Here is an 11556-nt window from a genome sequence, read left to right as displayed (position 1 = left end):
ATAAATTATAAGCTGCCAGGCAGGCTCTGTGTGTACAGGAAGACAATAATTGCAGGCTGTTGTATGCACCTGCAGCTCTTTGTATGTATATGTGCATTGGAATATATATTTGGGAGTCACGTTTGCTGTATGGAGGACTTGGCTAGAGCATTATGAGGACAAAGAGATGTTACAGTCTGGTTTCTATGGCAACGGAAGGAGATGGAGTTAGAACCCAAATTCTTTAGAATATCCCAAATGTTGTGCAGTGTGTATTGTGTGCTCTGGAGAATTGATGCCAGTGCAGCCCTGGCAGGGGGCATGCTGTGTGTGTCTGCACTGGATTTCCACTTTTGTAGAGTGCCATTTTTTGGCTGAGCAGTCAGAGGAGGCCCCGTCCTGTGCATGTCAGATGTGTGTGTTCTCTACAAGTCAGCGGTTGGCTGCTTTTCCGGACATGATGTGGTTGAATCTGTCATCGTAATGGAAATTCATTGCTGTAGCTATGGTAAATGGAGTTTTCTGCCTGTGCTGAATGCATTAGTCTAATGAGATGTTTGCAGCTGGAGAGCTGAGCTGCTGGAGGAGACTTCCAGCTTGAGAGCAGACAGGAGAAGATGGCTCTGCTGTGTGTGCACGTCCTGCTGCTCAGCTGTCCTCCCGGGCACAGCACCCTGTGAAGGCACTGCCAGCTGCTCTGCAAGAAGGTAAGGGCGATCTGCTGCCTGTCATGCCCTCCTGCCAGGGCACCATCCGTGCGAGGCTGTACAGATGATTTCCGTTGTTGTGTGTGGACATGTTGGTGGATAGACAGTCAGTAAACATATCTCTTCTCACATCTACTGATGATGGATGGGACATATTTACATGTCATTTTCCTTGCAGAATGAGCAATGCAGTATATGTTATCTCAAGAGTTCAGGCATATTCGTATCCCTCCTCCACCACTCTATAGACTGTATTTCCTCTGCTTTGTATACTATACTGCTGTCTTGTTTTGCTACAATAATGACAATGTTTCATATCAGTCTACTATTATTGTTTTGTATTATGCATGCTAATATACAGTAGAAATAATAATGTATTTCCAGATGCAGACCTATGGCTGTCCATGTGTCTTGTATGTATTTGCTGCAGTCTGTAGTCTTCATAGCTTACTGTAATAACATCCATTTCTAAGTGCACTGTCATGGAAAGGCTACAATTCTTCTAGGTGAATGAGCTTGGAGCTGACCAGTCTGGGCTCTAATAGTAATACTTTGCACAGTCAGTCCTACTTGCAAGTGTCAGACTTGTGTTAGAGCTGCATGATTAGTCATGGAAAAGGAAAAATAGCTCTCTATGGACATGGCCTGAAAAGGGGGTTATATAGCCTGCTGGTCAATTCATTGTTTCCCTATGTACTTCAGTTTGGGAGATACTGTAATCTCCACTAATACAGCTTTACTATCAGCTCTTCTAATGTTTTCATGAAGCCATTCAGGGATATGTTGCAGAGTGAAAGGCTTTTAACCCCTTGTCACTGCATTTACATGGTCACATCAGGAGAGATTTAGCTTGCTGCACCTGGTGAGAGAAGTTTGGTGACAACTTTATTGCTTAGAGGTCAGACTTATCATTGTGTTTGTGACTGCAGTCATCGCTATCAAATTCACCAAACTTTTGAGTAATTTTATTTGAAGGGAATGAGAATTAAAGGTAAATAAATTACGACATTTAGATGTCTGGTCATTAAAGCTTACATGTATTACGCACACACATACTGTATTTGTATGGAATCCTTAGAAGGCAACATTAAGGCCAGCGTCACACAGGTGTCATTGTGCGTGTATTTGCATGCGCAAAATTTGCGCACACAATTAGCAGAGACTAGAACCTATTGATTTCAATGGGTTCGTTTGCATATATGTTTTTCCTGTGAAATGCATTATGCTCTATTTTCCTGTGCATTAGTGCACCAAAAGTTGACATAGAAGTCAATGATGATGGGCGAATGTGTGCAAAATCTGCTAGGAGATGTTTGAAGCACTGCATAATTGCACAGTAAAAAGAACATATCTGGAATTTATTAGACTAATTAGCCATTTCACTCAGTGCATATTATTTTGGACATGTGAATTTACGCGCGGAAAAAGTACAGTAAGATACACCATGTTCTGCAAATATGCAGCGCTCATGCGCACACAAATACGCCCGTGTCACGCCGGCCTAACACATGACAGCTATGCAATGTGTACACACACCACTCTCTCTCTAATGTGGATTCCAAAATGACTAAGCTGCACCAAGATTGCTGTCCTTGTGTCACTTGGCTGTATATCACAAATGCACGTAATATAAACTGAATATGCAAACTCACATCTAGTAACCTAGCAACATAAATAGCATAATGTCATCCTGCTAGTAATCTGTTTTAAAAAGCACGTATATAGAGCAAAGATGGATTTCACTCATTCAGTGCCAACAATGAGCTTTTGTGTTTTTAGTGCAGTATGCTTTAAATAACAGGAATTATTAGATTGCTAGCTGAATCCGCAGTCCACAAGCCTTGTGTTTCATTGTTTTTTTATTTACTAGCATCTCCACACACTAGGAATATCCTATTTTCTAACAATGCCTATTTTTTAGTGATGCTTTTGAAAGCTATTCATATTTACATATATTTTGCCCCTTTCCTTGAATCCTTATAAGTAGTTGAGCTGGTTTTAAATGACCATTTTTGTTTCTACATGTGTAAACATTTGTGAGATCTCTACTATTATTTTTTTATGCTGCCTATGGTGCCATATAGGCACTGAGGAATCCCCTTGTGTAAGGTAAATTGTGTAGCGGCAGGGGGTCTCTCTCATAACCACAACATTTATAATTTGGTAGCCACATTCTGCAGTGCTTCCCTCCAGTGACAATATTATTCTCCCCCCTTCCTGTCAAGAGGAGGAACAGAGGAGCCTGACTAATATACAAAGGAAGACCTCAGTTAGCCTCTCTTGTGCGCTCAAATCACCAGGCTCATTTGTTATATCTAACATGTTAATATTTCTCTTTAATTGCTTTTTCTATGGGAAGCAACTGCCTATGATGGGATGTGTCTATTGATGCTGTCATTTTGTATGAAGAATACTTTTTTCTTCTAAATCCTAACCCATAAACCACATGGCATAAGAAACATTACAAATGTATTTTATTACATAGTCAGGTGTCGGCTACAAAATTTTCGTAATGGATTATCAGGGTGCCAATTATTGTTACTTAAAGGGGTAATACCATTTTATAATGCTATGGTATATTGCTAAGTCAAGCTCTAATATTTTGATTAATGGGGGTACCACCTCTGGGACTGCCAATCTCAAAAATAACTGAGTTCCCTTTGCCTGTTCTGTTGCACAGAGGTATTCCTGGCTACCTGCTATGCAGGGAAATGCAAGGCAGATCCATCTAAGTGAATAGAACAGTTCTCTAAACAGTCAGATCCTTTCATTCTGTGGATCAGTAAGGATTCTGGTAGTTTTACCCTTACCAGTCAGAAAGTGTAATGAAATATAACTTATCCCCAAATTATTACATATGTACTGTAAGCACATTTGCCATTCAGAACTCTAAGAAAGTGGAGTTACTCCTCAGAGAGCTGCAGTGATAGCCCCATTGATTTTACTCAACAACTATATTTGTACCACCCGCAAAGTTCTTACATAACTTATATAAAGACCACCCCTTTCAAAATGCAATCAGTTGATCACCCTGAGTTCCTGTCCTGAAACCCTTTCCGAACAAGTGAATTTGCTGGGGAAAGCCATGACCAGCTAGGCATTTCATATGTGTTCCATGTACGATAGTATAAAGACTCCTTGAATCCACCAGAATGGGAACCATTCACACAGAACTGCTGTCTGTTCTGATTCATAGAGGAGGGTCCCAAGTGGAAGATTCCCCCTCAATGATTTCTATGTGCCCTAATAGGGTATATGCGTAGGGTTGTATTCATGAGAAAACCCTTTAAAAAATTAATGGCCTATCCTCAGGGAATGGGACAAGCCTGTAGTACTCAGAATGGCTGCTATAAATAATATGGCATTCTGTGCAAAGACAGGATCATGGTCAGGGGTAAATATTGAAGGGGCTGCAGCGCTCAAAGATATTAAAAGAAACTTTCGGACAGTGAAGGTGATCAATGAGTGGAACAGTTTGCCACGGAAGGTGGTGAGTTCTCCTTCAATGGAAGTCACAAACAGAGTCTGGACAGACATCCGTCTGGGATGATTTAGTGTATCCTGCATTGAGCAGGGGGTTGGACCAGATGATCCTGGAGGTCCCTTCCAACTTTACCATTCTCTGATTCTTCAGTCACCTGATTGTGGGTTCCTGAGCAGTGAGTGGTCTATCCTGAGGATAGGTCCTCAGTTTTTAAAGGCTGGATAACCTTTTTAATACCTTGATTCCAGTGTCTGGGAAAAGCCTATTTTGTGATAAGAAAAGACTCCGTGCTGACCTCTGTATAGTGGCCGGCGCTTGTAACTACAGGCATGTCTCTCATTGATTTAAATGAAAGCTGTGCCTGCAGTTACAAGCACCGACCACTTCATGAGAGGTTTTCACGGAGACTTCCGCTCCAAATACACAGAGGTCGGAGTGAAAGCCTCAGCACCGACCTCCGGTAGAGTGGCCGGCTCTTGTAACTGCAGACACGGCTCTCATTGAAATAAATGAGTGCCGTGCCTGCAGTTACAAGTGCCGGCCACTACACAAAGGTTGGCACAGAGGCTTCCGCTCCGACCTCTGTGTTATTGCGGCACTGACAGCAGATAGCGGTCGGGGTCCCGAGAGACAGATCCCAGCTGATCAACTATTGATGACCTATCCATCAAAAGTATTTCACTGGAAAACCCCTTTAACATACACAGTAGTAGTAATAATAATAATAATAATAATAATCACAACATTTATTTGTATAGCGCCAACTTATTCTGCTTAACAACACTTCTAATTGTCATTTAGATACAGGGGCGTAACTATAGACGATGCAGGGGATGCGGTTGCACCCGGGCCCAGGTACCTTAGGGGGCCCATAAGGCCTCTCTTCTCCATACTGGGGTCCCAGTACTATGAATAAAGCATTATAGCTGGGGGCCCTGTTACATATTTTGAATTGGGGCCCAGAAGCTTCAACATACGCCTCTGTTTAGATGTATAGAGGACTTGGAGGGAAGTAAATGTTTGGTAATGTAGTGAGTTATGGTCGGGCTTCAGCTTAGTAGAAACATGTAGTTCATTCCCTACTTAGCCTTGCAGTACATATTCATTGAGTGTCAGGCAGAAATTAGTAAGACAAACAGGGTAAATAACCTGCACTAATCACAACTTGTTAGCTCCGTGACAGTTCTAGATGCTGAATACGGTAATATACAAAAGTCTTCTCTGCTGATGCTCTATATAAATTATACACAGCAATATCTAACCAATGCTGAGGAAAGTCCATGGCACATCATCAACGTAAGAATAAAAAGCCATCTTTATTTCAGTGCTTCATGGGTATACATGCAGTGGAGCAATAGATCAGACAAGCTGAAGCAAATCACCCAGTATGCCTAATTAGCATAAAATGTAACAAAATACAATAAATAAACATAAAAACTGAAATAAAGATTGATTTTAGGCTAAATTCACATCTGGACTCCTGCTATGTTATGGGAGCAGGAAAATGTAATCCCTTGGATGAACGGAACCATCTCATAATAGATGCTGGGTCTCCTCCGGAGGCTCTGAATGGAGCCTCTGACAAATAATAATAATCTTTATTTGTATAGCGCCAATATATTCCGCAGCGCTTACATAGACGGGGGATACAGAAAGACAAAAGTACAAACATTTTAGAACCATAGTTACATAGTAATTAGAGATGAGTGAACGTACTTGGTAAGGCCGATTTCGCAATCGAGCACCGCGATTTTCGAGTACTTCAGTACTCAGGTAAAAAGATTCGGGGGTCGCCGGGGGGCGGGGGGAGGCTTGGTGGAGCGGCGGGGAAGCAGCGCGGAACAGGTGGGAGCTCTCTCTCTCTCCCTCTCCCCCCCCCCACTCCCCTCTGCAACCCCCCGCTCACCCACAGCGCCCCCGAGTACTTTGCACCCGAGTAGTGAAGTACTCGAAAATCGCGGTGCTTGATTGCGAAATCGGCCTTATCGAGTACGTTCGCTCATCTCTAATAGTAATCAATTGATGGAAACAATAGGGGTGAGGGTCCTGCTCCAACAAGCTTACATACTACAAGTAATGGGGTGATACAGAAGGTAAATGGGCTGTAGATGTGCACGGTATGGCGGAGTGGAGAGTGAGGGATGCTATACACAGACAATGGTCAGACATTTAGCCATGTGACGGCAGAATCAGTATGGCTGCAGGGGCAGCTGATGGTAGCTGGCAAGGATTGCAGTCAGTAGGTCAGGGAGCATGTTATCAGGCGGCATACAGAGGAGTTTGACAAAGATGGGAATAGAGACGGTATTAGTGTATCTTGACGCCACCAAGAAGCACTGGTGGAGACAAGACAGACAGCCTGGTGATTCCCCCCGAGAAGCTCATTGACTGCAGAGAAGGCTCGGCTGCAGGTCGTGGCAGGTAAGTATTATGATGCCTTTCCCTGTGAATACAAGTTTCTGCTCGTGCTTTGGCATCCGTGCTCCTGTAATCGCTGCTCATCGTCTTCCCTCCTGCCTGGGCATTGTTAATAGTGCTCCCCGAACATTAATAGTGCTCCTCGCGGCCTGCTCATATTCCTCACCAGGCCACTCATACTGCTCACCGGCCTAGCACCTCCGCTGCCGCCTCACCGGCTGCTCAGAATGTTCCCCGCTCCTGCTGTTTACTGGCCGGCCCTGTAATCGCCGCTGCTGCACTCAGCTGTCCGGCGGTGTGCTTTCCGCTGGTGCTGTTACATGGCCGTGCACACCTACAGACATACACTAAACAAGACATTGTTCACACCAGACATCTGCACACCTACAGACGAAAACAAGTCATTGTTCACACATTGTTGTCTGCACACCTACAGAAGCAGAGGAATCCCACCTAGTAGCTCATGCATGCATACATACACCAGAACAGACAAACGTCCACACCCAAACACATAATGGGCAGAAAATCAGACATCACCCATCTGACGAAGAAGGGACTAAGGTGTCAGACATCACCCATCTGACAGCGTAAAGGGCATCCAATATCTGGAACCACACCTGACAGAAGGTAAGGGAGCCTAGGCCCCCCAACTTATGTGAACAGGGGAATCAGGTGTCCAGACTATCTTCAGGGAAGTGTGGGAGAACAACTTAAACAACAAAACAGCATGCATGACTTCAAACACCAGGGTTCTGAAAGGGTAGGATGAGAAATGGATAATGACCAGCACCCTCTAGTAATAGGGGCTGGTATTTATATATATATATACAGTAGACACCTGGTGATTGGCTGGCTAGAAAACTGCACCCAACAGTGTGCTCCTGAAAACCTATAGAACTACAGGTCCCAGGAGCACAACGTGACACTATAGTTGGATGAGATACTCATTTGCAATAATGTACAATTACTAGAAAGAATAGTGAGATAGAGCATTGTTTACATCTTCATCACTATAATATATTTCCCTTAAAACACCAGTTGCAAGTTCTAAAATCATATATGTTAGTACTTATTGATGTTGATTACCTGCTGTTTATGTTCCTTAGTGTTTGCTTCTTTTAGGCTGGTTTCCCACGAGACGGAAATCCTGCGGAAATCTCACGGCTTGGCCGCACCGAAAAGCTACGAGATTTCCGCGGGAGAGCCACAGCATCAAAACCGACGGCATTTACCCGTGAGTTTTGGAGCGGTTCGGCCTCCGGCATTCGTTTGAGGCTTTCTCTCCCCATAGAGAGGGGTAAGGCCACAACGGGGAAAAAAGAATTGGCATGCTGCGGCTGTCAGTTCCGCGCCTCATCGCTGGTTCCACCCAGCTTTGCCGCGACGGATTGGCTGCCCCGCATGGATGAGATTTTTGCAAATTCTTGTCCACATGGCTGGCTAATCCCGGGTTTAGGAGCCGCAGGTGGATTTGCCGCACAGAAATTCCACACGGCTGCACATGACCGGGTCAGATTACAGATGCAGGATCCCACACTGGAATTCGACCCTGTGCCCGGCTGGTGACCCCGCATACCTGGCATTTCTTTTCGTGTGCAGGTGACCTTTTGTACTGTGGATGGTCCGGCCAGCGAGCCGTCAGACATGCATAGTATAGATTTTTTTTTAACCCCTGCTTTTCCCGCGTCATTGCCTAGTGATGATGCAGAATCCACGACAATGTAAATTGCGGAAGGGCCACGGGTTGGATGGTTTCCATTGAATCCGCTCAAAAATAGAGAATGCTGCGATTTTTCCTCCGCGAACAGAAAATTGCAATTGATTTCCGCTCGTGTGCAGAAGAAGCGCTTTTCCATAGCATGCTATGGAACGCATTCGCTGCGGAACCCTGGGGCGGACGCCCATTCCGGATTCTGCAATGCTAATCCGGTCATGTGCAGCCGGCCTTAAATTTAGCTGTATAAGGGTACAACTGTAAACTTTGACTACAGTTTCTCTACTGTGTCTACCGGGAGTCTGAGACATGCCCACTGTCTCTTCCCTTCTCCTGCAGGTCTGCCTCTTCTGATTGGTTGCTATGTATAAATACAAGTCTATCACAGGCTCATCAGGAGTGCATGGAGAAAGGTAAAATGATTAAAAAGGCTACTTTCACATCTGCTTCAGAGATTCCATTCAGAACGTCCAGCACAGATCCAGCACAAAATTGTGGACAAAATAATGCAGCATGTTGCATTATTTCAACCAAGAAAATTTCAGCCAACATGCCGGAAGATTATAGTCAATGGGGTCCATACGGCGCCACTCAGTCCTGGCATGTGCTGGACAGCGAATGGAACCGAACAGCAAAAACAGACCGGAGGCCTTGTGAATATGTCCAAGGTGGTAAACTAAAATATTTATACACTTAAAAGATCCCTTATGCAAGCTATATCATTGTTAGTAATACGGGTACAAGACCTCACTGCTATGCATTCAGATGTTTCTTTTTTAGCATCCTAGTTCTTTATATTGCAATGAAATCGTCTCTGTTGTAAATACATATTCTGTAAAACATGGGCAGTTGTGATTGCCTGTTTGTTTTCACAGATATTAAAGATGCGTATGAAAATATGCTAAAGAAATATTGATTCTTCTAATTAACATTTTGTGTAGTTTGAGGATTAAACTATGAGTATAAAATCATTCCTTCTGCCCTTCACCTCTATAAACTCTTCAAGCCTTTCCTTGCTTTTACAGACATTAGTGTGAAGATGATTGCCATCTTTAATAGAAACACCGTATATATCAGGGTGAATCAAAAAGTAATGCCGCTACCATTTCCACAACTTTTATTAATGAACAGTTTCCTATACACCAAATTACTGTTCAAGATAGTCACCTTTACATACAATACATTTGCGCCATTAATGAACCCAAGCGTGAAATCCAGCTTAGAAAAATTGAGGCCTTTGCTTCCTCATCCATGACTTTACAGATTATTTGATTTCATGTAAGTTTCAAATTTCATACCACATAGGCTGTTCTTCATAGCCCTCAATGCCTTCTGTGTTCATCTGGTAGACTTGAATTTTTTGGAATTTGGAGAACCACTGTGGCGCCATTCCTTGGATTGAGCCTTACTTTCTGGGTCATACAGGTATGCCCGCATCTCATCCCCAGTGACCACATTTTTGAAGAAGTCCTGTTCCTCGACAGACCTCCACTTAACTTCTCCGATTGTCAACTGTCAACTTGGGAATCCCCTTAGCACAAACTTTGTGATACCCCAAGTCAGTAATCATCGGTTATATAGAACCAATCAAACGCATGCAATGCATCAGCAATATCCTGAACTGTGCTACGTCTGTCGTCTCAAATCAACTCAAAAGCATGCTTTTGGTACTCATCGGTGACTGACATTGACAGATGGCCACTACCCAGCTTATCTGCAATTTTCGTTTCTCCTGCATGAAACTTCTTCACCCAACGCCGCACATTAGCTAATGTCTATTACAGCATCCCCAGAAACCTTTTTTTTTTCAGCTGATTATGGATTTCCTTAGGTGCACACCCCTCTTTCATCAGAAATTCAATGAGAGCTATTTGTTTTATCACTCACTCTGAAAAGTATACATTAGTAGAGTAAGGACACCTATATAACATTATCCATAGCAATTCACAATCACTTGAGTAGATAAAATGTTAAGGACAAGGTGGCATTACCCTTTTGATCCTTCTTCGTACTTTTCCTTTATTTGTGATTTTGCCAGATTAGTAAAGTCAATTTTTGTCATAGAAAAAAGTATAAATCAGACTGATAAATTCATACAGTCTGTACAGTCACAATACAAAACTATGTATGGAAAGTATATACTGGACATTACCGGTAGTAATATTCTTTTAACCAATTAGCTGATTTGAAAATTCTGATAGTATTGCATTCATTCCCAGCACAACTATATGATATTTTGAGATTCCACAAAACCAGATGCAGAAGAGAGCTAACCAAACAACAAAGTGATAGTAACATTTTTTGTGTTGGCATTTTACTTCTCTTGCAAGTAGCTTTTGCATTATGTTCTATGGCAGTCTGATAAACCAGTTTATTTGATCATGTCAGACTAGAGATGAGCAAGCATACTCGTTAAAGGACAATACTCGCGCGTATCGTCCTTTTCGAGTACCTGCCTGCTCGTCAGAAAAGATTCGGGTGCCGGCGGGGGTGAGCGGTGGGTTGCGGGAATGAGCAGGGGGGTGGGGTGGGGGGGAGATCTTCCCCCCCATTCCCCTCCCCCAGCCGAATCTTTTCCAACGAGCAGGCAGGTACTCGAGTTTTGTCCCTTAACGAGTATGCTCACTCATCTCTATCTCAGACCTATTTGGCTGGAATAAAGGAATTATACTGTAATGCAGAACTAAATGGGACCTGGAGGATATGGCCGCCTTAAAATCTGCATTGTATTCATTTACTACACAATGACCAAGACTAGAAGCTCACACAGTTATTTTTTATGTAGTCTAGCAATTTCAAATCATGGAGATAATTACTACATTTTCAATAGGCATAATCGTCAGATATGTCAGATGTAATTATCTAACCTGCATTAATAATCCTTCATTTATGTAATCACTGTGATAGTAGTGTGTACATAGTGAACAGGGGTGCAGAATAGAAAAGCTGTATATTGCAGGGCTGGGAATGATTTTCATGACAAAATACCAGTGTAGATAAATGCAGAGCGCATACCAACATTCACATAATACATTTTCTCGACGCCCTTCTGATTGGAGCCTTTTATCTCTATGTAAACACAATCTAGAATGAATGTCTTCAGTTTGGTATTGCAAGTATTGTTTAGGAATAGTACTAGACAACATGCATAATGCTAGCAGCTTGGAGATGGGATGGACTGAGGGATTTCCTCCTCCCCTCCTGCTGTTGGAATCACAGATGAAGCTGGTACTTTTGTGATTTTGCTCTTTGTG

At 43.1% G+C, this 11556-nt stretch overlaps 1 protein-coding gene across 1 annotated transcript in view; it reads left to right on the top strand.

Annotated features, from left to right (window-relative positions):
- The first annotated feature begins 459 nt into the window (after positions 1-459).
- SCML4 (Scm polycomb group protein like 4) overlaps positions 460-11556 on the top strand; it is a 138340-nt gene continuing 127243 nt past the window's right edge. Inside the window, exon 1 of the mRNA XM_066607411.1 lies at positions 460-686. The gene's annotated coding sequence lies outside the window, so the exon portion shown is untranslated. The remainder of the gene's footprint in view (positions 687-11556) is intronic.

This window comes from Eleutherodactylus coqui, chromosome 1 (assembly GCF_035609145.1).
Source record: "Eleutherodactylus coqui strain aEleCoq1 chromosome 1, aEleCoq1.hap1, whole genome shotgun sequence".
NCBI lineage: Eukaryota > Metazoa > Chordata > Amphibia > Anura > Eleutherodactylidae > Eleutherodactylus > Eleutherodactylus coqui.
Note: the sequence above shows the minus strand (reverse complement) of the source record. Positions and strands in the feature narration are given on the sequence as shown.